Source organism: Solenopsis invicta, chromosome 9 (genome assembly GCF_016802725.1).
Source record: "Solenopsis invicta isolate M01_SB chromosome 9, UNIL_Sinv_3.0, whole genome shotgun sequence".
Taxonomy (NCBI): domain Eukaryota; kingdom Metazoa; phylum Arthropoda; class Insecta; order Hymenoptera; family Formicidae; genus Solenopsis; species Solenopsis invicta.
In genome coordinates, this window is record NC_052672.1 from 3,034,141 (window position 1) to 3,060,897 (window position 26,757).

Sequence of the window (26,757 nt, forward strand, 5' to 3'; positions counted from 1 at the left end):
TAACTGTGTTCACTGTCAAAAATTAATAAAAGATAAATAGTTTGTGTGAAATATAAAGGTTAATAGTATTTAGTAATAAAATAATATTTGTAATAATACTACAAATATAAATATCGTAATAAATTTTTCCGTAGTTTTAATAATTTAAAGTGACAAGATAAATATTTCAAATTTTTTTCATTTTTACAATTATTTTACTTGCTTCAAAGGAAAATGAAATGTAACATTTTAATGTTTTATTATATTTTAGTATTGAATTTTTATAAAAGTGGTAACATAAAAATGATTAAATATTTTTTTCTTTTTAATTTGCTATAAAAGTTTTTCTTTATTATTTTTTTATAGGTCTTCACATGAAATTAAAGCTAGATGAAAATTATTATTAGTAAAAATTTAATTTTACAATAATAACTATTTATTACTATATATAAAATATACGTGCACGCATGCACGCACGCACGCACTCACGCGCACACACTCACTCACTCACTCACTCACTCACTCCTCACTCCCACTCCTCACGCGCGCACACGCACGCACACACACACACACACACACACACACACAAATGTAAAATACAATAAATAAATATGTATCTTGGAATAAATAAAATATCTAATATTTCAATAATTCTTTTTAATTAAAACAAGATATTAAGTCATATATTTAACTTTATGAAAAATTATGTACAAAAAGTTTTTCTTTGATAATTTAAATTGCATTATTTCTACATTTTAATAACAATTCTTTTTCATATGATGGAACTGTAAACAAAAAATTTTTACAATGTTTGTGACAATAACCAGATTATACTCGCAAGAGTAGACATTCCACCCATTTATGCCTTTAAATATTGCCAGCACTTTGATTCTCTTGCGTGGCTGAAAATAATACACAATACATTAGATACATTTTATTACACAAAGATATATATAGCAATATATAAGCTTTTTACCTTTGTATGAATATTCTAAGGCAGTAGCTATCGTTTTCATGGTTCCTATATTCCACGCTCAATTTTTTGTATTCCCGATTTTTTTTAAAGAGCTTGAGAAGGATTCTACTAAATTCAACCACAATTGCGTCTGTTTTTTCAAAATTAATCGTACCATGCTGGAGTTGCTTCGTTTCCGCATTTAGTTTCTGCTGATTCGAGTATACGCTTAAGTTACATTGTAAAAACAATATTAACGATAGTCTTATATTAATATGCGTATAAATTATAGTAAATTATGAATGAAAGTTTTATTTACCTAACATTTAGATGATCAACAAGAGGTTGTGTCAAGTTGCATCCTTTCGTTTTTGCTCTGTTAAATCATTTCACACGTTACAAAGATTGTAATAATTATCTTTGGTGTGGAATTAAAAAGTTTATATACAGTTATGAGCTAAAATGTTGCAACACATTTTCTTCGATGGTTTTTAGAATGTAAACTTGTTCATCGAACGTAATTGATTCTTATCTGTGGATCCAACCAATTACGTTCGCCGATGGATAAGCAAGTCTACATTCCAAAAACCATCGAAGAAAATGTGTTGTAACCTTTTATTCCTTTAACCCTTCTTTATCCCTTTAACCCTCATTACTGTATGTACATAAACATATTATCTTGCCTTTTTTTTGTAGCTTGTTTGCTTTGGTATTTCTTCATAATTGCAGATAATATTTCTGATTACTTGACTGCATCAAGTATCTCGTTGATATTTTGTAAAACAAATAATTTTCAAAATAAAAAGTATTATAGTTAACAGAAGAGAAGAGGGTAATATGGTACCCACATTTCCATTTTATTGAATAACTTTGTTTATATTGTATTTTATATTGTTATTTGTACGATTATATTCGTCAAAATATTGTTTAACTATTCTATACTCAACTCACTACGATTCTATACTCAAAGTAATGAAATATTTATTATTTAGGACGTGATTTATAAAAATCTAATGCACTGCATAATTGATGGAAGAAAAAAGTGATTGTAATATAGCTATCCATAAAAAAAATTTTTTTAAATTGATTTAGTTTAAAAGAAACACAATACCTTGATACAAAATTATATTTTTTAAATTTTTTATTGTTTAAAATTTTCCTGTGTTTAGAAGCTTTAGAAGTGTCATTAGAAAGAGCATCAGTAAATTTGGCCCATCTCTTGGATCTTGAATTTCAAGCATTTCTTTATGCTAAATTGTACTATGTAATGAAAAATTAATCTCAGAGAAATTTTAAGATAAGCATAAGCGCGATTCCGGAGATATAAAAGATTGAAAGTGATGGTTTCTCATAACACAAGGCGCCATTTTTAGACTTCTTTTCTATTGTTTGAATAAAAGTTAGCATTTTCCATTGTATTTTTAAGCATTGAACACAAATCTGGTACGCAAATTGCTCTATTACGTCAAATGTTTTAAAAAAGTGTTAAAAATGATCATTTTTACTTCACCATGGCGTTAAAAAAATCTATTTCTATCTATCTAAAAATCTATTACCCATATTAAAAAAGCACCCTAATCTGTGAGAGGCAAGGAAACTCTCAGTAGAAAAGCATTTCGATCTGTGAAAGACGGTGTCACGTGTCACGTGTCACTTCAATTCCATCTATTTCGGGGAGTTTTCAAACTAGACGAAAACTAAGGTCATATTTCAATCCGGGATAAAAATCCATAAAAAACAGTGTTTCACTTCGTTATATATATTTTTTAGATAGATTTTTAGATAGATAGAAATAGATTTTTTTTTAACGCCATGGTGAGGTAAAAATAATCATTTTTTATACTTTTCTAAGAAATCTGACGTAATAGAGCAATTTGCTTACCAGATTCGTGTTCAGCGCGCAAAAATATAATAGAAAATTTTTATTCAAACAACAAAAAAGAAGTCTAAAAACGGCGCTCTATGTTATGAGAAATCATCACTTTCAATCTTTTATATCTCCGGAACCGCGCTTATGCTCATTTTAAAATTTCTCTGGGATTAATGTTCCATTATATAGTACTATTTGGCATAAAAAAAGTTTGAAATTTGAGGTTCAAGAAATGAGCCAAAAAACAGATCTTTTTACTGCTCTTTCTTTAAAAATATCATTTTATCCCTGTTTAACATTAAACAATAAGCATAAAATGATGTCTCTAATGTTTCTAAACATCGCTCTTTAGAATGACAATCGATTTATCGAAGAAATATTTTGATATAAAAATTTCGCTTAAAAAACCATATTAACAAAATTCTATGTTACTGCTTTAACTTTGTATAACTTGAAATGTATACGGCTGAATAAGAAATTAAATAACAAATAAACATTCGGGTGTATATACCTTTATGTGATAATACACTCAAGTTTAAGAATAATGATGAAATGTATGTAATTAGAGGTTAAAAGTGTACCTTGAAAAGTGAAGTGCTCAAAAGTAAAAATGCCTTATAACAATTGTCATTCCTTATGAATTGACATATTAGCACCATTAAAAAACGGCGGGCTACTAAACAAATAACTTCATAAGAAATTGTTAGAATACGTCACCTAATAACAAAAATAGTAGGGGTAGCCATATTGTCGACAGTAGCCATAATACCTTCTTCTCCTCTAGTTATAATTAAAGAAAGAAAACAAGAAAGAAAAACAAGACGAGCCGTACAAAAGTTCTTATGCAATGTTCATGTTTTGCAAACAAATCTTTTGACCTTTTATTGTAATGGAAATAACATTACAAAAGATTAACTAATAATATTTAATAAGACTTACCACTCTTAATATTTTTTGGCATATAACTCTCCGATTCTCCGAATCCAGTCTTCACGCATTACTGCGTTTTCCGGAAATCGGTAAAAGCTTGCTTGCTCATCCGGCAAATACTTTTCGCTGCAGTTTATGCACGATTTCACCACGTAACGTACCATTTTCACTTTATTTTACAATACTTTTTTAAAAATAACTTCAAAACACATGAAATTGGAGCAATATATGTATATATATGTATATATATATATATATATATATATATATATATATATGGTGCAACTTGCGTTCATTGTCCGTCACAAGGGCCGTATGGCCGGACCGCGAGGCGCGACACGGATGCTGCGTCCTTCCGGCTCGGGAGCAGGCGTGATTTCGTTGGCGCGACCGTTTAAGTGTGTGTGTTCGTCTCTGTGCCATCCCTGCGCCCGCTATTAATTTCAAGTAAGCGGTAGGTCCGAGAAGAGAAACGGTAACTGCGGGAAAACATCTTGTACGGGTAAAACGTCTCGTCCACTCAGAGGCACCGAGAAGGAAACAAGAATCCAGGAACATCGCCGAGGAATTTACGGAGCACCCCGAGACGCGGGGGCTCGCAGGTTGTACCGCTCACACTGTCCCTTTCGTTTACCGCCGAACAAAAAACCTTGTCTGTCAGGAGTTAATTTTTCAGGAACGGCAGAGTACGATTCCGCAGGCAGAAGTAGCGCAAAGCTACGCCAACCAACGCTAAAAGACAAGAACGAGAACGAGACAATAACTAGAACCGTGCAGGGGAGGCGTCACGGGCTTGAGGCGGCGGCCATCCGCCACCGAAGAAAAGGCCGGCCGATATCAGTTACGAGAATGCCGAACGTTACAAACGAAAAGTACCTGCCGAATTTGGGCCTCACGCGCTATCGACGTCAGAAGCGCAGAACGATAGAATAACGCGCACACCGCCAGGATCTAGCCGCCTGATAACAGCCCATGCGGAAGCGGCAGTGGCGATAAGTGGGGCGCGACACCGCGGGCCTCCCGCAGGATCGAGAATCGATCACTTGCTCACTTGTGCTGTGAGCGTGCCCTGAACCGGAGACTGGTGCCGAGGACTCGAAGGCCAAACTTCCGGAGAAGACGCAGAGAGAGGTTCCGTGCCGCGCCGGAAGGTGAGACGAGCGTCAAAACGAATTGTAAAGTCACCTATTTTGCGATCAAAGACGGGTGACGTCGCGGCTGACAGAATTAAGTACAGTCCACTCTGTACTGTCTCGTATTCGCGTGAAATGTTGTAAACGTAGCCATTGTTACAGCCGCGACGTTGCTCGCCCGATCCCGCCGTATTAATGCAGTTTCTTTAGTTCCGCGCCTGTATCGCCACAGCTAAGCCGTCGTTGTATCGTAAGTTCATGTAATTGTGCGTGTGTGAGTTTTGTCTGATTTCGCGGGTTGAGCGTAGCTGAGTTACGTAGCGGTGAGAGAAATCGCGAGATCTTTCGGCTAGCGTGTGCATGACTTGCTTTGCGAAATTCCGCCTTGATGTGTGCACCTTCTCTAATCTTGTTTAAAAATTTTTTTCCACATTTACGAATCGTAAGAAATATGTGAGAAAAGTTATGGACAGTTCATTAAAAGTCTTGTGGCGCAAAAAAATTTATGAAAATCAGCTTTTTTCGGCCGATTACATGATCTTCCCCCCTTAAACTGTTAGGACGTTCTTGTATGAAAGTTATAGGATTAATGTTTATTAATAAACGTTCTCTTAGAGAAGATAGAAGGTTCGGATTGTTCATAATAATACATCAAAATAAATAATTAAATAAATAAAAATTATTTGTAGATAAAAATAAGAATTCACTTAAGAAATTGTTATTGAGCACTAAGATTTACTTTCGACCAGTTAACCGTTTTCTCGCTTTAAAGATATACTTCCCGGTTATATGTTTAAAATAAGAGTAAATTAAACTGATGCTGCGTTATGTCACATGCTAATAACTCATAATAATAAATAAAGGTTTTGATATAATAATTAACTCATTAAAGCCCATGGATTAGACCAGCAAGGATAGTCAGAAAGTAATAACTAGAAATGGGATCGGAGCGTAAAAAATTATTTTTAACATAAAAAGTACGTTGTAAAAATCAATTGTGTAACTAATTGTTATGAACAAATTATTAAAAATTGATTACACAGAAAAACTGATTACGTTAATCGATTCTACGAGAAAAACTACTAAAGAAACATATAATTTTTTGAAATTATTATTTTATGGAAAAATAATGCAAAAGGATGATGCATTATGCTCATTATGCTGCTCATTATACGTGAAGAGAGATATCATTGCACACAAGAGCCTAAAGCCAGCGTAAAATAACTTTTCGGTCATTGAGCAGATTTGCTTAGTACGTTGTCATCAATTTTACGTTATATGCGGAAAACGTGTTATTACTATTTTGAATCAAATTAAAGTCATTTTGACTTTCGTTGACTTTGATTCCTTGATCATCATTATGTACCGATGTTTCTACAACCACTAAAATAAAAAAATGCTCTTTCGATTTTTTGAAGAGAAGTTAAAAAAAAGTTATTTAAAAATACAGCCGATAATTTTTTTTACCGATAGCGAAAGAGTTTTCAGAAAAATTGATTCTTTATTGCGAAAAACGCAAGATATATTTTCGTATTTATAATGATTAAAAAGTAATTTTTTTACGAAAATTGTTTACGCGGCATCAACATTGTGTCGCGACGCTACTCCATTCTCACGGGGGACGGAATCAAGTGGATGAGACGTTACACGAATCCAGGAAGTGTCGGCGCCGTTCTATTCAGCTTTTTTTTTTTGATGCACTCTTGCTATCGCTCCTTATCTCGACCCTCTTCTGCGAAAGGTTCTTCACAATATCGTGAAAAACAGAGTTATTCTTGTTCAATGAATATGCCATTAAAAAAAGAGAAGCATTAAGAATTTTTCAATGAAAATTATAAAATTTATCAAAAAGAAAACATTCGAAACGGGAATAGACATTTTCTGTAATTTTTTGGATGCTGAAATTGAAATTGAATTTATTACAGTTTCCAAATTGACTCTATCGTGTAACAGTTGTAAAAAATTGCAGTTAAACCCTGACGAAAAAACAATCTAAAAGTTTATGCCATACTAGAATTGGAGTACTTTTGTTAATTTTAGATAAATACATATATTTAAAAAAAATATATTTTTACGAAAAAGTAAGTATTTCTTTTAAAAAAATTAATATTTTCACGAATAAAAATCTAATAATTTCTACAAATTTCTAATTTTAATAGAACTTGTTAATTTTTTATTTTCGCCAGAGTAAGCTACTTAGAAATGTATAAAATGTTGTAATACTCATATGTTGTAGTTTAACATAGTTTTAAGAAGAAAAATTTATAGAAATCATAACAAAAGTATAAATGTTTACAAAAATTTAGAAAAGTGTTCCAATTCTAATATTTTTATATAGATTTTAGATAAATCTAGATAAACGTAGGCAAAACTTAAACAAGAATAAAAAAAAAAGGATATAAGAAAAGGAACGTATTAAAGGTTGCCTTCATGTGGTACACTCCGGAAACACATAATTGCAGGCGAATGATCTTCTTGCGACTGTCGTGTTAATTTCGAGATATGAAGTTCAAGAAACACTAATCATATAATACTCACAAAAATAAAAGTGCGAACTAGAATATGACACCTAAAGGTGTGTACCAACTGACTTGAGCATTTTTGCATACATGAATGCTCGTACGTGGAAACTTTTTCCGACGATATTTGTTCGTGCGCGCAAAACTGTGCTTCAGACATTTGAGCGAGTAGCGAAATGTCACTAAGAAACATCACCATAGCAGCTACAGCATATACATTATAATACATATTTTGCAAACGTGATGTAAAAAGATGATCTAAGAGATGGTGGATAACATAGCTATAGCAGGAAAATAAGTGGTGCTCATAACCTGCTGGATGATTTAAATTTTATGAAACCAGCGGACAATTTCACAACTTTATTCGGATGTCCTCTGAAGATTTGGAATTTTTATTGAATACTATTGTGATCTCAAAATAAAAAAAAAGTATGGATACTGCAATGCGAACTTCGCTGTTCCTATCGCTGGAGGTATGTCAATTTTCATGTCATTTGTAATTGCTTCTCATGCATCTAATTTCTTGTTCCGATTGAAATGAAATGGGTGTTTGCATCCCACAACACGAATGACTTTTCATATTCATCTATCATTTGTAAAGTTGTTTCATTTGACCATTTCTCTTCTACGGACACGTCCAGACAGCGCCGCTTCGCATGAAAATTGTTTGATGTACCGACAAGCGACAAATCGCGTTTGTGCGTATTCACGATATGCGTGAAAACAAAATCGACACGTACGCGCAAACATGCTTAAGTCAATACACACTTTATCAGCTAATATTGCACAAATTATTTCCTAATCGATTAACATTCGTTTAATACTTGTTTTTTATTACCTTATGATATTATGATGTTTTTAATTTTGTGAAAAGTCTTCGCCGCACTTTTGATCTTGAAAGAAAATATTCGTTCTGAGTTGGACAACGGTTGACAACCATTGGAAATTAGTGGCATAAGGATCAGTAACATAAGGATGAAACGCAAAGTTTCTGATAAAGAACCAAGATCTTCCCATTCTACGTATTGAATTTCTCATGACAAGAGGAAAATAATCTGTAAATCAGACTCTATATGACACGCTGAGCGCTGTTTGTGATGCTTTCAGACCGTGCACAAGTGGCTGCACCATAGCTACGGAGTTTTTTCTTTTTTTATTATATTTGTAAATGCGATTTGATCTTGTTTTATGTCTTGCGTTTCATTAATGTTAATTATTTTCCGATAGCAACAGGATAGCCGAGGAAAGTCAAGTCAAGTCCGAAATGTATGTACGTGTTAAAAAAAATTGAGTTCTCACAATGTTAAATTGAGTTTCAATACGTATCGTTGTGTATTATCTCTAACTTATAACTCGCTTACTGACTTTTACTTACAATTAGTCGTTAATTCTTTTAAACACAACGCAATTCTGAATATGATAAAACTTATCATTTTTAGTCCATGTTATACTATTATCCTCAAAAATATAACGTGCTAAATTTTTTCTGAGCAGATTCAAATGTTACGACCAAAAAATCTTCAAGAAGTCGCACTCCACAAGCCAAAGAAAAAAAAAGTTAAATTTTATTGAACATTGTTATTAACAACATTCGATTATTTTACAAGTTTGTAGCATTTCAAAACTTTTTAATGTTTCTCTTTCTAATTCTTTTATAATGCGGTTTCAAATAAAAAAATCGGAGCGCAGCGTAAAATGGCGTATTTGTCTACAAGCAGACTATCAGATAGTGAACATCTATACAGAATAGAAAAAAGTCACTTTTATGAGATCTGGCTATTAAGTTAATAACTAATTTAATCTTTATATATTGTCGCGTTATGTTGTATCCTGCTAAGATATTTGTATAGATAAAAATCATTAGACGTTTTACATCGAAGTAAAAATATTTTTCCTAAATATTTTTATATACAATAAATTCATAAATATTTTATATTGATAATTCACGTGATAAGGAAAGAAAAAAAAATGGAACATTATTACTTATTATATTGGTTTTAAGGATCTTTTTGTCACACGCTCATTTTTGCTTAATTTACGAAGAACTTAATTAGGTAAAATTTGAAAACAATATTATATAAAATTGCCGTATTATCTGATAGAAGATACTTTCTTAGTATTATGTTTTCAAGGTTTTATTTTCAGTTTTTGTTTAGGAAATGTAATATAAAAATAAAGTAGTGTATGTTGGAATCCGTAAACTTTCTCTATTTACTGCAAGGGATACAAATTTATTATTCATGATTAAAAGCATACTTACAAGCATAAATAGCTAAAAGCACGGCAGCTGTTTTCATGTTTTTTCACTAAGCAGATTTGAATGCGCACTGAAAATTTGTTGAGTTTAGGCGACACTGCCCGAGTACACTGACAATGACATGAGTGCATTTTCCACTGGGAAAATTAGGGCAGTACTAGCGCTGTATTACGTTTTGGCGAAAACTGCATTAGTACAATAGTGCAATTTTAGAAAAGCACATCATATATTCTCTGTTGTCACCCCATAACTCTGAATAATTAAATTATTCAAAATTTATTTTAAAAGATTTATTTAAAAATAGATCCAAAAAGCAAATTAATATTTTAATGCAATGAAGAAGTATTTTAATGTGGAATGTAGAGAAAAAATGATATGAAATCAATAGAAGGTAAAAATGTCACTGATAGAAATATTTTATTGAAAAATAATGAAATTTTATTAAAATGTATTTAAATTCTCTTCCAATGGATCCTATTTCATTATTATATCAATATTTTAGTAAAAATTCAGTTTTTAATTAAAGTGAGTATCTAAAGGATGATGAATAAAATAGGCTGATTTTGGGCTAAAAAATTTACAAAAATTATACATATAATTTTACGTTTTTGGGTTACTGAATACGATGGTAGCATTTTTGTTTATCTAAATCTAGGAGAAAGTGATCAAAATTTGCCTTGAAGAATTTGTTTTTAATAGTAATTCGGTTAGTAATAATTTTCAATTAATTAATTATTTTCATTATGGTATAATTTTGCAACTTTTTTCACTGAAAATTGAAGATACACTTAAAAATCAAATGCTTTGAAAATTCTAAATCTTACATAAAATCAATATAATTAAAAAAATAATTAATTTCTTATTCAAAAAATCTGAAGTCTCGTTAAATGTGTTACAGATGTGATACATCTGTACATATTGTGCAGTTTCGAGAATGTTAAAATGATGGATTTCCACACTACTATAAAGTTTCATCTAATGCGTAGATTTTTTAATGTAGCATTGTTCTGGAACTTACTTCTTTTTCTATTATATTGCATAATATAGCGCAAATTTATTTGTTGTCATTAGAATTTGAAGAGGCTTCGACATAAAATATATTATTTAAATATTTACCAAGAATAGGTATCGAATCCAAGTAACAAGCATAAGCAAGAAACCAAAGAATTGTTTCTACATGTGAGCAACAGTCTATTACACGAGTACCAATTCTATAATTATATGAATGAGCTGCTATAGTTGAAAGACTAAAAGCATTTTTATTTATTAGTATAAAAACAAAATGTTTAATTGATTTAGAAAGAGCATATTCATGTTTTTAATAAAAAAAACATTAATAGAATGTAATTTGATATATATATTTTTTTAATTAAAATAAACTGTCTCTCGACTAGCTTCAAATTAAAATCTCTGACTTTGAATGAGTGTAATAGTATTTTTCAACTGATACATACATGGTTATTTCAGAATTTAAATTTTTTTTTATTAATTCTGCTAAATAATTCAATTTTTTTCATACTCGAGCATTTGATCAGTGATAACATTTTCAATTGGGACGCAATCTTCACTAACTAAATTAATATTAATATTATATGTAAAACTATATGTTAAATTTGGTTGCACTTTTTAACCCAAAATCTCTTTCTCTCTCTCTCTCTTTCTCAATCCATTTTTCCATTCTTTTATGACATCTTTTAAAAAATGTGATATTTTTTCTTTCAATAGTACAATTAATTTTATATTTTACAGTATTATATAAAATTCTATAATATTATGATTAATTTGGAAATATATTCAATAATTTTTCAATGATTTCATTTTTTATCGTACTTCCAATCAAATATTTCCAGCAGAGATTTTTAATAATTTTGTTATATATTGTATAATATTTGAAATAAAAATATTATTCTTATCCTTATTGCTACTATTTGAAAACAATAATTCCAGTAAAATACTCATTTTACTGAAACCTTATCCATTTTATAACTTTACCTAATAATAAATAATGCACCAACTTTAAATAGTTTATTTTACATGAATACTCTGATTTATTCATTTGTAAAAAATTAAAGATTTTAAACATCAGAATATCAACTATTATTAGATATATAAATAGTATTAGATATACAGAGGTAGAAGCAATATTGTTATTAAGTGAAGTAATTTAATATCATACCTCAATATATATATATATATATATATATATATATATATAATATCATATCTTAAAGCACAAACACAGCCTCAATTTCAATTTACACTGGTCTTCGATCGTCTTTAAAGACGATGGAGTAAAATTTGAACTCAGTGCAATCTGTTTGCATCAATTTTGTCAGTGGAACATTAAATTCTGATCATAAAACACTGGTTTTCGTAATAAGTAGAACAAAACAATTGCACTCAATGTGCATCGATGTTAAGACTGGTAAGAGTTAACATTGTTTTTTCAGTAGAAAGCGTTAAAAGTTTCCGACCATTAGAATTTTCCGCGAATTTTCTTTAATAACAATTTATTTTCATCATTGGATAATGACGAAGAAAGCAAATCTCATGGTTCAAATGCTAATCATGCATCCCGTGGATTAAAAAAATTCTCCACATTCCGTGTAAACATATTGCATTCAACTGGCACCGTCTCTCAAAGTTTCTGCCGAATTTTTGCACTAAAATGCAAAACTTGGCACTTCCCAGTGAAACAGTGCACACCGTTTTCGTGCCGAATTAGTGAAACATGTTGCCCGCAGCGAGTGCACTCAATGTGCACTAGTTCTCCCAGTGAAACACGCTAGTGTCTTAAAACGGAACATTTGATTTCCAATTGCATATAATACCTTCAGTAAATGGACGCGGTGAACTATTTCTGTAAATAAAGAATCACACAGGATAGAAAAAAAAGGCGCAGTATTATGAGATCTTTTTACTTTTGTCTTGCAAGAGGATTCTATTTTATAAAAGGATTTCTCGAAGCCGAATTTCCAAAACTAGATTCCAAGATAAAAGTGAACTCTTTAAATATTGCAGAGTGAAATGTCACTCTAAAAGAGTGAAAGTTGAGCTATGCAATTTTTCGATTTTTCGTTCTACGAGATTTGAAAAGAATAAAACGTGTATTTTAACAGTACGTTTTTGTTCATTTGTATTTAAATGTTAATTTAGGACCATGATATTTTTCCTTAAGAAAGATTAAAAGCACTAGCATGGAAATATATATAATTTTAATTAAAATTCTTTGTCTTTGTACATGTCCTTTATAACAAACATATGTAAAAAGAAACAAGCAAAATAACATTTTACAGCACATTTACATTATTTATGAATTAACAACCATCCTTTAGAATTAATAACGAAATTTTATATTGCTATGAAACAGATTTTAACATATACCTGTTAACTCACACATATAAATCGCAACAGAAATAGCTTTTATAAATTGATTTGTTTGAATTGTAAGTATTAGACGAGTGCTAAAATCTTGGTCTTTTTGAAAAAATGACGTTTTTCTTGACGATGCTCTTGTTGCAGTATATCACTAACAAATATTATATTGAATTATATTAAGTTGTAAGTTTCCCAAATTGTTCAATCATTTTTTCATTAAACTAAATAAATAAAACAATGTTCTTTAATCAAAGTATTTACTGTCATTTTTTATTATTTTTTGCTATCTTTTAGCCAGCATACGAGTACCGTGTTTGAAAAAACTATTATCAGTAGAAGTAATCCATTCATCGATCCATTTTCGGACATTCGCATCTTTCGTGAAGCGCTTACTAAACAACTCGTGTTACATAGATTTGAATAGATAATAATAGCAGAAGGGGCAATGTCTGGTGAATAAGCGAGATTCGAGAGGACTTCCTATTCCAAGTCCAATAGACCTTTCTTCGTCCCCTTAACAACATGGGGTCTTTCATTCACGTCGAAATCGCTATTTCTAAACCGTTTAAATCACTTCTCACACGTGTCAGCGGATATAGTATTCTCGAGCCATCATAAATCTTACAAATGATTTTTTTAATTTCTGCAGCAGTCTTCTTTTAAATAAACAAAAACAGAATTTAGTGACAAATGTATACTTTATTTTATGGTTTTATTTTTTCAAAAATATTAGAAACGTCTCTGTAATAATATGTAATGCTTGTATAACCATTTTCGATGCAAATATTCAATATTTAAAAAATAAAAATCAATTATTTTTTATTATTATGTCAATGCATATACGTACAGTCGCGTGTGTCATTATGTAAACTTATGTTACAACGCAATTGTTGGACTATTTACAATGTCATTTTATATCAGCGGCAATGATACTAAAAAAGAAATAATTGTACGATTATAATGTACCATTTCCGGAAAAGAACAAAAATGGAGATGCTGTGAAAGGATTTATTGGAAATTTTTTAAATACATCACAGATGTTTTTTATAGCACTCACTATTTTTATTTTTGTCCTCAATTTGTACGTACAAAACGCGCATAAATATTTCTTTTTTAAACTCATTTTCACTAAATACAAAATAGCACTGTTATTATACTTAAATAGTACCAACTTTTTTTCCAGATAGCGTCTGATTTACAAGTTGTTTAACATTGGAGGGTAATACTGTTTATCAGCAGACAGAGCGGATAAACAATCGAAAAATCCTGTACATTTTACAATTTTCGTAATAGTTAATGAGTTATTAATTCATATAAGTAGACATATTCGCCTGGTCTATCAAATGCGAGTGAGATACGATGAACAAAGCGGTCATCGCTATTAGGCGCGCGGAGATGTTGGAGGGGTGCTCTGTGCGAATGACGCAATTACAATTATGCCGCTCTTGCGTAATAGTCAATGCCATTTGTAAAAAGCACTTCTCCGCGTAGTAACGATGACCGCTGAGGTCATCAGAGGAACCTGAGAGCGGTTACGCTTCGATTTTAGGTGAGACGCTCCAAGGTCCATTTGGAGGTTCTCTGCCGCTGGGCAGTCATCTTACCACGCGCTTACATTCGGTAGACCATGCGAATTCAGATATATCTTTATAAATTAATAAATTATTAGTTATTGCGAAAATTGCAAAATGATACATGACTTTTCGACTCAATTTAGTTCGTTATCTCTACTAATAAGCGGTGTTGCACTTAATATCAGAGATTCTATAAAATTTGCTGTAGTATTGCCAGTGTTATCGCGTTGTAATAAAACCGAAAGGGGCAGAATTTTTGCACTAATTTAATATTATTGCTATCTTATGCTGTTCATTTTATAAAGCTGTAATTTTGACGATGATCAAATATTTTTATATGCAATGGGTACCGATATTTGTTGCACAAATGTTTAAATACCTAAATCGTTGGAGAAGAAGAAAAACCGTTTGATCGAATGCGCGTTTGCGTTCACAAATATAGCAAACTTAATTTTTGTCGGTAGTTAGTGTGGATTTTTTGCGCTATCGACGAGCTCGCAAAACGAGGAGCTCGGTAAAAGTAAAAATATTCGACTGTGGGTGCATCTCGGAATGAGTGATTTTTGCCGTCTGCTGCGCCGGTAAAAAATCATGCGCGGTCACGCATAGTCGTACAAGCTGCAAACGAGTGAATCTGAATATTAGTGGAATATCAGTGGACGAGTTTTCCGAATGACACTAAAAATAGACAGAGGGAGATAAAATTCTTGTTGGTCCGCTCTTGGCGAGTCGTTATTGTAAATTCCGGAGAATCCACTCTTGTGTTCTTAGTATGTATAACGACAGGCGTTTTAAACTTCCACTAATAGGAAATCCGAAGACATGTATCGCGTGAGACATTTGCAAGGTTTTATATAATGACACTTGTTAATAAGCTTTGGCGTAAAATTGCTCAACCATTTTGAATGCATAAAATATAAAGCACAATCAACAGCGGTGTATGCTTATAACAGTTGAAATTGAAGAAAAATGATCGATAGTTTTTCCAGAACATCACGATAAATCTTATTATTAGCAAAAAAACATTGCTTTCATTTGTGATTCATTTGTAAATTAGGCATCCGGCTTTAAATAAAGTTTTTAATACAAAAAATGCTAGTATTTTGTTTGTATGTAGTTGTTTGTAATAACGATAATTTTTGTTCGTAGTTTTATATATTTAAAATTATAAAATGTAAAAAAAAATAGTTATCACCCAACTTTGAGCTGGAGAAAAATAATATATCTATATTTATTTGTAGTTATTCGTAATGACTTTTTGATCGCTTAAGTTGAATCGTTTAAAAATTATGACAACAACGTTTTTTGTTTATCGTAAATATGTTGTAACTTTTAAATGGTTTAACCATAAATGACCGGAAAATCACTATAAGTAATTACAAACAATTCTGAATTTAGGTATATCAGCGTTTTTTTTTTCTAGCTCGAAGTCGAATAACAACCAATTTTTTTAAATTTTATATTTAAGTGTATAAAACTACGAACAAAATTATTTACAAGCAACTACAAATAAAATACTAACATTTTTTTTCTATTAAAAACTTTATTTATTAAAAGTTAGATCCCAAATTCACAGAAGTTTTTATGATTTATGTCCATAAGTTTTTAAATTATTCCGGCTTTTAATAATAACTGCATGAGCCACAATTTATATTGCAAATTTTTATCATACCTAATACATCTTATTAAATTATACTTGGTTACTTTTAATTATGCAAAGATAAGAACTTTAACATAATAACTGTTTATTTTCTGCAAATAAAGAATTGAAAATTATGAAAGTATAATAATTTTGTTACACTTCTACAGATATGTTTGTTTACACGTATTTTATAACAATGAGAATGTATCGGTACTATACTCAAGTTCAGAGTAGGCAACGACAACAGAAATATAAGCACAGGACTAAAGACGAAGATTTTATGGAACTGATCAAAAAATTGTGAAATATAGTATTTTCAAATTTTTAAACCACATGCTCTTAAATTTGAAACCTCGATAAAACGTAAAAACTGCAGCTTCTTGATATTTTAGAAATTCTTCGTGATTTTAATTAATTTATATCCGAATATCATATATCACTCTCAGAATATTTCTCATTCTTCTTGATTTTATGGCTTCATATAAATTAATTTAAAAAAATTAAAATTAAGAGTTATTTAAAGTTGACTATCGAACAATAATAATTATCCATCTTTTTTATAACTTTAATTAAATATAATAGCGTCAAAGGTATTAATTATAATCAGATAAGCGATGAATTTGTTGAAATAAAAATTAGAAAAGTGCAATTAAAATAATTATTTTATTTTATCTTCTTTTATGTACCATAATACTATACATGTGAATAATATTTTACATTTCTTGTGTACATACAAAATTTATGAACATTTTGAACAATTATTATATCGTATTTGTTTTAGTATTATTTTCTATCTTCAAAAATTGAAAGAGATTTCCAAAAATAAAATTCTAACCAGAAGATATGAAAAATTAGTTATGGCTCTGCTCAAGTTTGTTTTGTGATATAATTTTACGATGATAATTTCACTATATTTTTGAAAACCAATGTAAAAACGTTTAAAATCTGTTCAAAAACTTGTATAAAATTGAACTGTTTGATCCTGAGTCAAACTATTTGAATCAAACACTCGATAGATAACGAGTGTTCGAGTTTATCTAAATTCTAATTTAGATAAAAATAAAATAATTTCTTTATAATTTTCTTCATAATTTTATAGATAATATTATACAAATGACAACAAACACTGGTTACGATCTCTCTTAGAAATTAACATTTTAGTTTATCAGATAAGTGAAAATAAAATAATATATTAGCTAGAGGTCAATAAAGAATTTTTATAAAAATACATATCGTTAAATTACAAATTAAAAACTGAACGAAAAAAATGTAATTTTCCACTACGTATATATAAGAAATAGCTCGTGTAGGACGTGCACTTTAAAATCATTTTGCTTCACCATCATCTCTCAAATGCCCTGCTCGTGCACGCGCGATATTAACATAACATTTACTTTATACGATGGTAAGCAAAAGTAAGTTTCTCTACTGAAGAATAAAACATGAGGGCACTACGTGTGAGTTTTATAAACAGCGAATTGTATTAAAATGTCGAATCGCAAATTCAAAGAAGAAACTCGAACACTCGTTATCTATCGAGTGTTTGTTCGATTCAAATAGTTCGACCCAGGATCAAATAGTTCAATTTTATACAAGTTTCTGAACAGATTTTAAGCGTTCTCACATTGGTTTTCAAAAATATAGTGAAATTATCGCAAAATTATATCACAAAACAAACTTGAGCAGAGCCGTAACTAATTTTTCATATCCCTGGTTAGAATTTTATTTTTGGAAACCTCTTTTAATTTTGGGGAACAGAAAATAATACTAAAACAAATACGATATAATAATTATTAAAAATGTTCATAAATTTTGTATATACACAAGAAATGTAAAATATTATTCACATGTATAATATTATGGTATATAAAAGAAGGTAAAATAAAATAATTATTTTAATTGCACTTTTCTAATTTTTATTTCAACAAATTCGCTTATCTGATTATAATTAATACCTCTAAGAATATTATATTTAATTAAAATTATAGAAAGGTTGGATAATTATTATTGTTCGATAGTCAACTTTAAATAATTCTTAATTTTAATTTTTTTAAATTAATTTATATGAAGCCATAAAAACAAGAAGAATGAGAAATATTCTGAGTGATATATGATATTCAGATATAAATTAATTAAAATCACGAAGAACTTGTAAAATATCAAGAAACTGCAGTTTTTATGTTTCGTCGAGGTTTCAAATTTAAAAACATGTGGTTAATTTAAAAATATGAAAATATTACATTTCACAGTTTTTTGGTCAGTTCCATAAAACCTTCGTTTTTAGTCGTGCGCTTATATTATTTTTATCTTTATCTTAAATAAAGAAATGATATTTAGTGTATTAGTTATAGAGTAGAGATTCTACCAATCATCCTATATGTAGAAATTCGTAAAGAGGACAAACGTAATTTACAATTTATTGAAGAAGGAAAAGGGAATGCGTTATGAGATGGGGAGAAAGTTCGTGGCATACTAACAACTAATATCATAAAGGCACTTTTAATTATAAAAAATCACAAACTAATGATTCTTTGTAGATCTTACATTAATAAATGCCACAAAATGAGTTTTTATAAATATTTTGTAAAATATCTTTTATTTGGGATTCTGTATAATATTAATTTTTAATTTTTAATCTAATTTTAACATGGACTCTCTAAATTTAACGAATAAAGTCACAAAAAAGATAGTAAGGGCGTGATTATAAAATCAAAACTATTTAAAATAAATCTTTTCTTAATTCTTTATTAATTTAATCCCTTTATTAATTTAAGCATTTCGTCTTTCGGAATCCTCCTCAGTGTAGAATATTACAGAAATTTACTTGATTATTTAACCGTCATCAGTTCACCATCGGTAGAGTCACTAATGCGTTGCTAATCCAAAGTGGAATTCTTCAAAAATATCGAATGTAATATTAAAGGAGATAAAATTTTTACCCTAAAAATTTGTATAATCTTCTCAAAATTTCCGTTATGTTTATTAAATAAATTATCTAAAAGTGACTAATCCGAAAAAACTGATAATACGAAGCTTTGGATGAATAATTTTGTGCAGCTAACATTCGTACAGTTGACATTTCGCGTACTGATTTGCCATGATGTTATATGACAAATGGTAAAAATGTTATTTCCGAGGGGGAATTCACAACCCAAAATTTTGTACACCAATGCCGATTTTTGGCATTGCTGTAAAACACTGCCGACATTTTTGTACACTGCCGACAATGCTTATTGTTAGTCAATGCCTACAATGCCGTCAATCCTATATTAAAATTAAGGCAATGCCATGCAATTATGAACACTACCGCGTGCCCATTATCATACGCCAATGCCTGCACAAGAATTCTAAAGCTTTCCCGAAGTATTCAAAAATTTTTGTGCTCAACCCCATGATCGAAAAATCGACTCTGAAGTGAGCTCACCACTCCCCAACCACTGACGACAATGCCGTCAATATTATAGATCACTGCTTACTTTTTTCGGCAGTCCACTGCCGAAATTTTGTACACCAATGCCGGCTGTGAATTTCCCCTCGGTTATTTCTTAATTACTTTATTCCTTTCAGATATGTTTTATTTTATATGTACACATTACATAAATCTACAATGAAAATTTTTTAAGGATTCAATACTTAAAAATTGAAAAAAGTTTTTTTAACTCACCGGACTGATGCGCAGCAGCGGAGTAGTAACACAGCTATATTAATCTGTAAAATGCATATAAATTCAAATTATAAATCTAAATTATAATATATTATTCAGAAAGTGTGTGCACAGTTTTTAGGAAATGACCCGTTTTGGAAAAATAGTCATAAATAAATTAATTTTGAAGAAAGATTTTTCATTTTCCTCTTAGTGAATTTTTCATAATCTTTTTCCCAAGAGTAATTATTTTTTTAAACTTTACAGATATAACTTTTTAATGTTCCCTCGAAGGTATGTGCAAAATTTAAAAAAATGACCTCTCTTGAAAAATAAGTTATGAAAAAATTTACTCAGTAGAAAATGAGAAGTCTCTCTCTTCAAAATTAATTTGTTTATAATAACTTTTCTAAGTGGGACTTTGCGTACACCTTCTGGATAGCATTGGCAAGATACCTGTAAAGTTTAAAAAAAATGACCTCTTTAAAAAAGTTGTGAAAAAAATCACTTGGAAAAAAACAAAAAATTTCTCTCTTCAAAATTAATTTGTTTATAACATTTCTGCTAAGTAGGACTTTTTCTTAATACTTTGCATAGATTTTCTGAGTAATATTGGAAAAATACGTGTAAAGTTTAAAAAAATAACCCTTTTTAAAAAAGAAGTTGTGAAAAGATTCACTTAGAAGAAAACAGGAAATTTTTCTTTTCAAAATTAATTTGTTTATAACATCTTTTCTAAGTGGGACTTTTTCTTAATACTTTGCACATTTCCCGAGTAACATTGAGAAGATACTAAAGTTTAAAAAAATAACTTTTTTTAAAAAAAAAGTTGTGAAAAATTCAATTAAAAACAAACGAAAAATTTTTTTCTTTAAAATTAATTTGTTTATAACATCTTTTCTAAGTGGAATTATTTTTTAATACTTTGCATACACCTTCTGGTAACATTGGGAAGATACTTGTAAAGTTTAAAAAAATAACTTTTTTTAAAAAAGAAGTGAAAAAAATTTATTTAGAAACAAACGAAAAATTTTTCTCTTTAAAATTAATTTGTTTATAACATCTTTTCTAAGTGGAATTATTTTTTACTACTTTGCATACACCTTCTGATAACATTGGGAAGATACTTGTAAATTTAAAAAAAATAACCCCTCTTGGGAAACAAGTTATGAAAAATTCACTTAGAAAACGAAAAATTTCTTTCTTTGATTAATTTGTTTATAATGTTTTTTCCAAGAGGTTATTTTTTTTAACTGTATAAGTAATTTCCTAATGTTACCCAGGTGTATGTAAGGTGGTTAAATTTTTTTCCGCAATTTCAAGCATTTATATATTTAACTTAAATGCATAAATATTTAAAACAAAGAAATTCAATCAAGTTGACAAAATTTAGTCAAGCTTATAATTTTTTTCTAAGTACGGATAATCCATAAATAATTTCACTTACCTACAGGGTTGTTCCACGGTGCCCGATGTTCCTCCCGAGCCTTCATCTCTTCCCAGATCTCAATCAATAGAGCACAACACTCGCGATTCTCGCAAACGAAAGATCAATTACGATCGCGTGCTAATTATCGCAGCAACGCGCGACACCTTGTTAACGAAACTACCGACAAAGCGACATCATCACGTAGCGAAAAGAACACATGATCACGCGAGGTTGCGATCTAAGTCGATAGCGTAAAAATGATCGAACGCGCGCGTAGCCATCTCAGGGCGACGGTCATTTCATACGAATATTTACGGCGCACTGTTGTACGGTGCACACGAAAACACTATACATGTAAGGAGAATCGAGCACGAAACGACCGAACGTATGTACGTAGCGAACGAACGACGTAGCGAAATAAACACGGCGCTCTCCCGCGGTAACCTTTACTCGCCTTCGTCGCCCGGCGCACGGCGGAGAGTCAACACACAACAATCATTTCACCTCGTATTTCCGTACGTAACACTCGCGATCTGTACCTGTAATAGACACGCGGCGAGATCGGAGCTGAAGCAGTCCGCATCCACCGAATTGCGTAGCATAGTTGTGACGCCGCCATCTTCGCCGCTGCCGATCCGTCGACTGCTGTCCCGTCGTCGCTCATCACCCGTCGTCCGCCGAAACGCGCATATCGCGACGACTCTCCTTCGCACAATTGTCGCACGTGTGTCGGAATCGAGTTTCTTGCGGATGTACCTAACCTGGAAGAAGACGAAATTGATTCGGACGTACGTGCAACAATCGTGCAATGAGGAGTCGTCGCAATATGCGTATTGCGACGGACGACGGGTGATGAGCGACGACGGGGCAGCAGTCGACGGGCCGGCAGCGGCGAAGGTGGTGGCGTCACAATTACGCTACGCAATTCGGTGGATGCGGATCGCTCCAGCTTCGATCTCGCCGCGTGTTTATCACGGCTACAGTTCGCGAGTGACATGTACGGTGATATGGAGTGAAATGAATGTTGTGTGTTGACTCTCCGCCGCGCCGTGCGCCGGGCGACGAAGGCGAATGAAGGTTACCATAACCTCGCACGATCGTGTGTCCATTTCGCTACGTGGTAATGTCGCTTCGTCGATAGTTTCGTTAACAAAGTGTCGAGCATTGCTGTGATAATTAGCACGCGATCGTAATTGATCTTTCATTTGCGAGATTCGCGAGTGTTGTGCTCCATTGATTGGGATCTGGAAAGAGATGAAGGCTCGGGAGGAACATCGGGCACCGTGGAACAATCCTGTGAGTAAGTGAAATTATTTATAGATTATCCGTACTTAGAAAAAAATTATAGGCTTGACAAAATTTTGTCAACTTGATTGAATTTTTGTTTTAAATATTTATACATTTAAGTTAAATAAATAAATGCTTGAAATAGCGGAAAAAAATTTAACCACCTTACATACACCTGGGTAACATTAGGAAGTTACTTATACAGTTTAAAAAAATAACTTCTTGGAAAAAACATTTATAAACAAATTAATGTCGAAGAGAGAAATTTCTCGCCTTCTAAGTGAATTTTTTTATAACTTGTTTCCCAAGAGTGGTTATTTTTTTAAACTTTATAGGTATCTTCCCAATGTTATCCAGGTGTATGCAAAGTATTAAAAAATAATTCCACTTAGAAAACATTATAAACAAATTAATTTTGAAGAGAAAAATTTTTCGTTTGTTTCTAAATAAATTTTGTTCACTTCTTTTTTAAAGGGAGTTATTTTTTTAAACTTCACAGGTTTCTTCCCAATGTTACTCAGAAGATGTATGCAAAGTATTAAGAAAAAATCCCACTTACAAAAGATGTTATAAACAAATTAATTTTGAAGATAGAGACTTCTCGTCTTCTAAGTAATTTTTTTCATAAATTGTTTTCCAAGAGGAGTTATTTTTTTAAACTTTACAAGTATCTTTCCAATGTTACCCAAAAGGTGTATGCAAATTATTAAGAAATAATTCCACTTAGAAAAGATGTTATAAATAAATAAATTTTGAAGAGAAAAATTTCTCGTTTGTTTCTAAGTGAATTTTTTCAGAACTTCTTTTTTAAAAGGGGTTATTTTTTTAAACTTTAGAGGTATCTTCTCAATGTTACTCAGAAGATGTATGCAAAGTATTAAGAAAAAATCCCATTCAGAAAAGATGTTACAAACAAATTAATTTTGGCAAATTTTTTCACAACTTTTTTTTTGAAGAGGTTACTTTTTAAATTTTACAGGTATCTTTTCAATGTTACTCAGAAGGTGAATACAAAGTTTCAAGAAATAGTCCCACTTAGAAGAAATGTTATAAACAAATTAATTTTGAAGATAGAGACTTCTGATCTTCTAAGTGAATTTTTTCATAACTTGTTTTCTAAGAGGAATTATTTTTTTAAACTTTACAGATATCTTTTCATTGTTACATAGAACATGTATGCAAAATATTAAGAAAAAGTTCCACTTAGAAAAGATGTCAAAAACCAATTAATTTTGAAGAAAGAGAATTTTTGTCTTTTTCCAAGTGAATTTTTTCATAATTTGTTTTCCAAGATGTGTTATTTTTTTAAAATTTATAGATATCTCCCCAATATTACTTAGAAGATATATGCCATATTAAGAAAAAATCCCACTTAGAAAAGATGTTATAAACAAATTAATTTTGAAGAGAGAGACTTTTTGTTTTCTCCTATATGAATTTTTTCATAAATTGTTTTCCAAAAGAGGTTTTTTTTTTTTAAACTTTACAAGTATCTTCCCAATATTACCCAGAAGGTGTATGCCGAGAGGGAAACCGCTGAGGGCAGTAGGTGTACAGATTTTAGGAATTAGTAAGCAAAAATTACTGAGCATTACGAGGGCATTGCTGGGGCATTACTGGGCATTACGTAAAATTTTGGGCATTACTAGGCAGTAGTGTACACAATTTTGATCAGCAGTTTTCCCCTCGGTAAAAGTGCTACTATGAATCAAGCTTCTTCAACATTGAGATTTCTATGTAATTATACAATGGTATTTTTATTAAAAAATTAATTTTGTTTTTATACGAAACCTATTTGTTAGTTGTTTACGTTACGTACGCATAATTAAAATATCGGAATATACGAGAAAATATCAATTCAAGTAAGGCATTATGACATTGTGTGAATAGGAAAACCGTTGAATTTTAATTAATTTTTAATAATATAAGTTTAATTATCAGTGTTATTAAACATTAATTATTAAATTTTTTGAAAAAATATCGAAAACATATTATTGAATTGTAATAGAAAAAAAATTAATCATTGATAATTTACAAGAATCATGTAAATCTTCAAGTTAAATTCTGACTAATCTCTTTTGTAGGAATTTTTTAATCGCTTTTTTAAAGCGATCGTTATCTTAACGTAATAATATCTGAGATAATTTTGGGTGTTCGCATGTCACCGGTTTACATACATGCCACATGGATCGGTCTCGCGCTATACGATCACTATTGTGTCACTCGAATTATACAAACTTAATATACCATGATTGTAACATCAGCATCCAAGAGAGATATTTTCTAGCCAAATACTATTATTAATAGTGTTATACACTTAATCCGTATAAATAAATTTTTGCATTCGTTCTTCACGCGCCAGACACTATTGTCTCTTTAAACTACGTATCTACGCTTGCTCTTTCACTTTTTTGTTTACATTTTAGCTTTTTAGTTCGTCACTGGGTACATTCTAATGATACACACGATGTGTACACACACACAAACACACGCGCGCGCGCGCGCACACACACGCACACACACAAAACATAAAATATATATGATAAAATATTTCTTGATGTTCTTACTTTTATCTTTTTACTACCAGCACACGTATTTGCATAAATATCTAAAATATTAAAAGTAATTTACAATAAGTTCTGGAATATAAACTTAATTTACAAATAAAATATTAAAAATTTGTTTAATTAAAATGTTCTGAGTAACATTATATTATTTTGAGTTATCTAACTTTAAAAAATTACGAATTTCTAATTAAAAATGCATAATGCTTTTCAAAATTAATTTTTAATTAAAAATATTAATTAATTTAACGTAATTTTTAATTAAATTAGATTTTGTTTACGTATCTTTTAATGTAACAAAATGAATTTTATAAGTCATTAACTAAATTTATTTAACTTACTTTAACTTAATGTATTTAAAAATTAAGATGAATATTTTGCTTGTTATTTTATATAAAAACTAATCGATTTGTCAAGGTAAGTCAAGAACGAGCACTAAATTAATGAATATTAGTTAAAAAAATTTAATCTATAGCTATAATATAATAAATAATAGTAAAACAAGTTTTGACTTAATTTATTCTTCTTTAGTCGCAAAAACATAACAAAACGTATTTATTAATAGATAATAAAAATTAAATTTGAGAAACCGAAATTTCAACTAAATTTTTATTACTGAAAATTCATTATAAAAGCCAAAAACATTAAGTGGCCATCATGGAATTCATCGAACTGCAAAAAATTCAACAGATTGTACATTAGAATTTAAGAATGGTTACCCCGAGGGGGAATTCACAACCCAAAATTTTGTACACCAATGCCGATTTTTGGCATTGCTGTAAAACACTGCCGACATTTTTGTACACTGCCGACAATGCTTATTGTTAGTCAATGCCTACAATGCCGTCAATCCTATATTAAAATTAAGGCAATGCCATGCAATTATGAGCACTACCGCGTGCCCATTATCATACGCCAATGCCTGCACAAGAATTCTAAAGCTTTCCCGAAGTATTCAAAAATTTTTGTGCTCAACCCCATGATCGACTCTGAAGTGAGCTCACCACTCCCCAACCACTGACGACAATGCCGTCAATATTATAGGTCACTGCTTACTTTTTTCGGCAGTCCACTGCCGAAATTTTGTACACCAATGCCGGCTGTGAATTTCCCCTCGGGTTACCCTTCGGAATGAAATCATTTTTATCTTATCTAAAATACATTCACATGTAATTATTACTTATTTTTATCTAAATAGATAAAAATAATTAATAATTACATGTGAATGTATTTAGATAAGATAAATAATAATATCATTTTTAAATTATCTAAACTTAACACTAATAATAACTGTTGTCGTTTTTTATTCACACATTATTTACATATTCTTATACATTATCTTTCTCTGAATTTATCTTTGAGATTGGCGTATTTTACATTTTGTCATTTCTATTGAGTTCGGAGAAAGAAGGAAGACCGATGTCTGTGTTATCGAGTAATGCACCATCGCGTTGCAATTTTGTCGTGTCATAACGGATTGGGAGTGTTCCGTGGTTCTAGAATTGCAGTTTTCTATCATGCGGTTTGAGATGTGGAAGCCGCTTGGATCTGGCGCATTTCGAATCAACTCGTGTGTTTCATGTGTATGTATAATATA

The 26,757-nt window shown here is 30.6% G+C and overlaps 1 protein-coding gene, 1 long non-coding RNA gene and 1 pseudogene across 4 annotated transcripts in view; 1 reads left to right on the top strand and 2 right to left on the bottom strand.

The window, feature by feature from the left end:
• Positions 1 to 26,757, top strand: part of LOC120356747 (TBC1 domain family member whacked-like) — a 512,462-nt gene that overhangs the window by 19,433 nt on the left and 466,272 nt on the right. The window lies entirely within an intron of this gene.
• LOC105200639 lies at positions 728 to 1,655 on the bottom strand (annotated as a pseudogene).
• The window catches only part of LOC105196579, a 183,825-nt gene continuing 176,762 nt past the window's right edge, over positions 19,695 to 26,757 (bottom strand). Inside the window, exon 8 of the long non-coding RNA XR_005575542.1 lies at positions 19,695 to 19,945. This is a non-coding gene — a long non-coding RNA (uncharacterized LOC105196579). The remainder of the gene's footprint in view (positions 19,946 to 26,757) is intronic.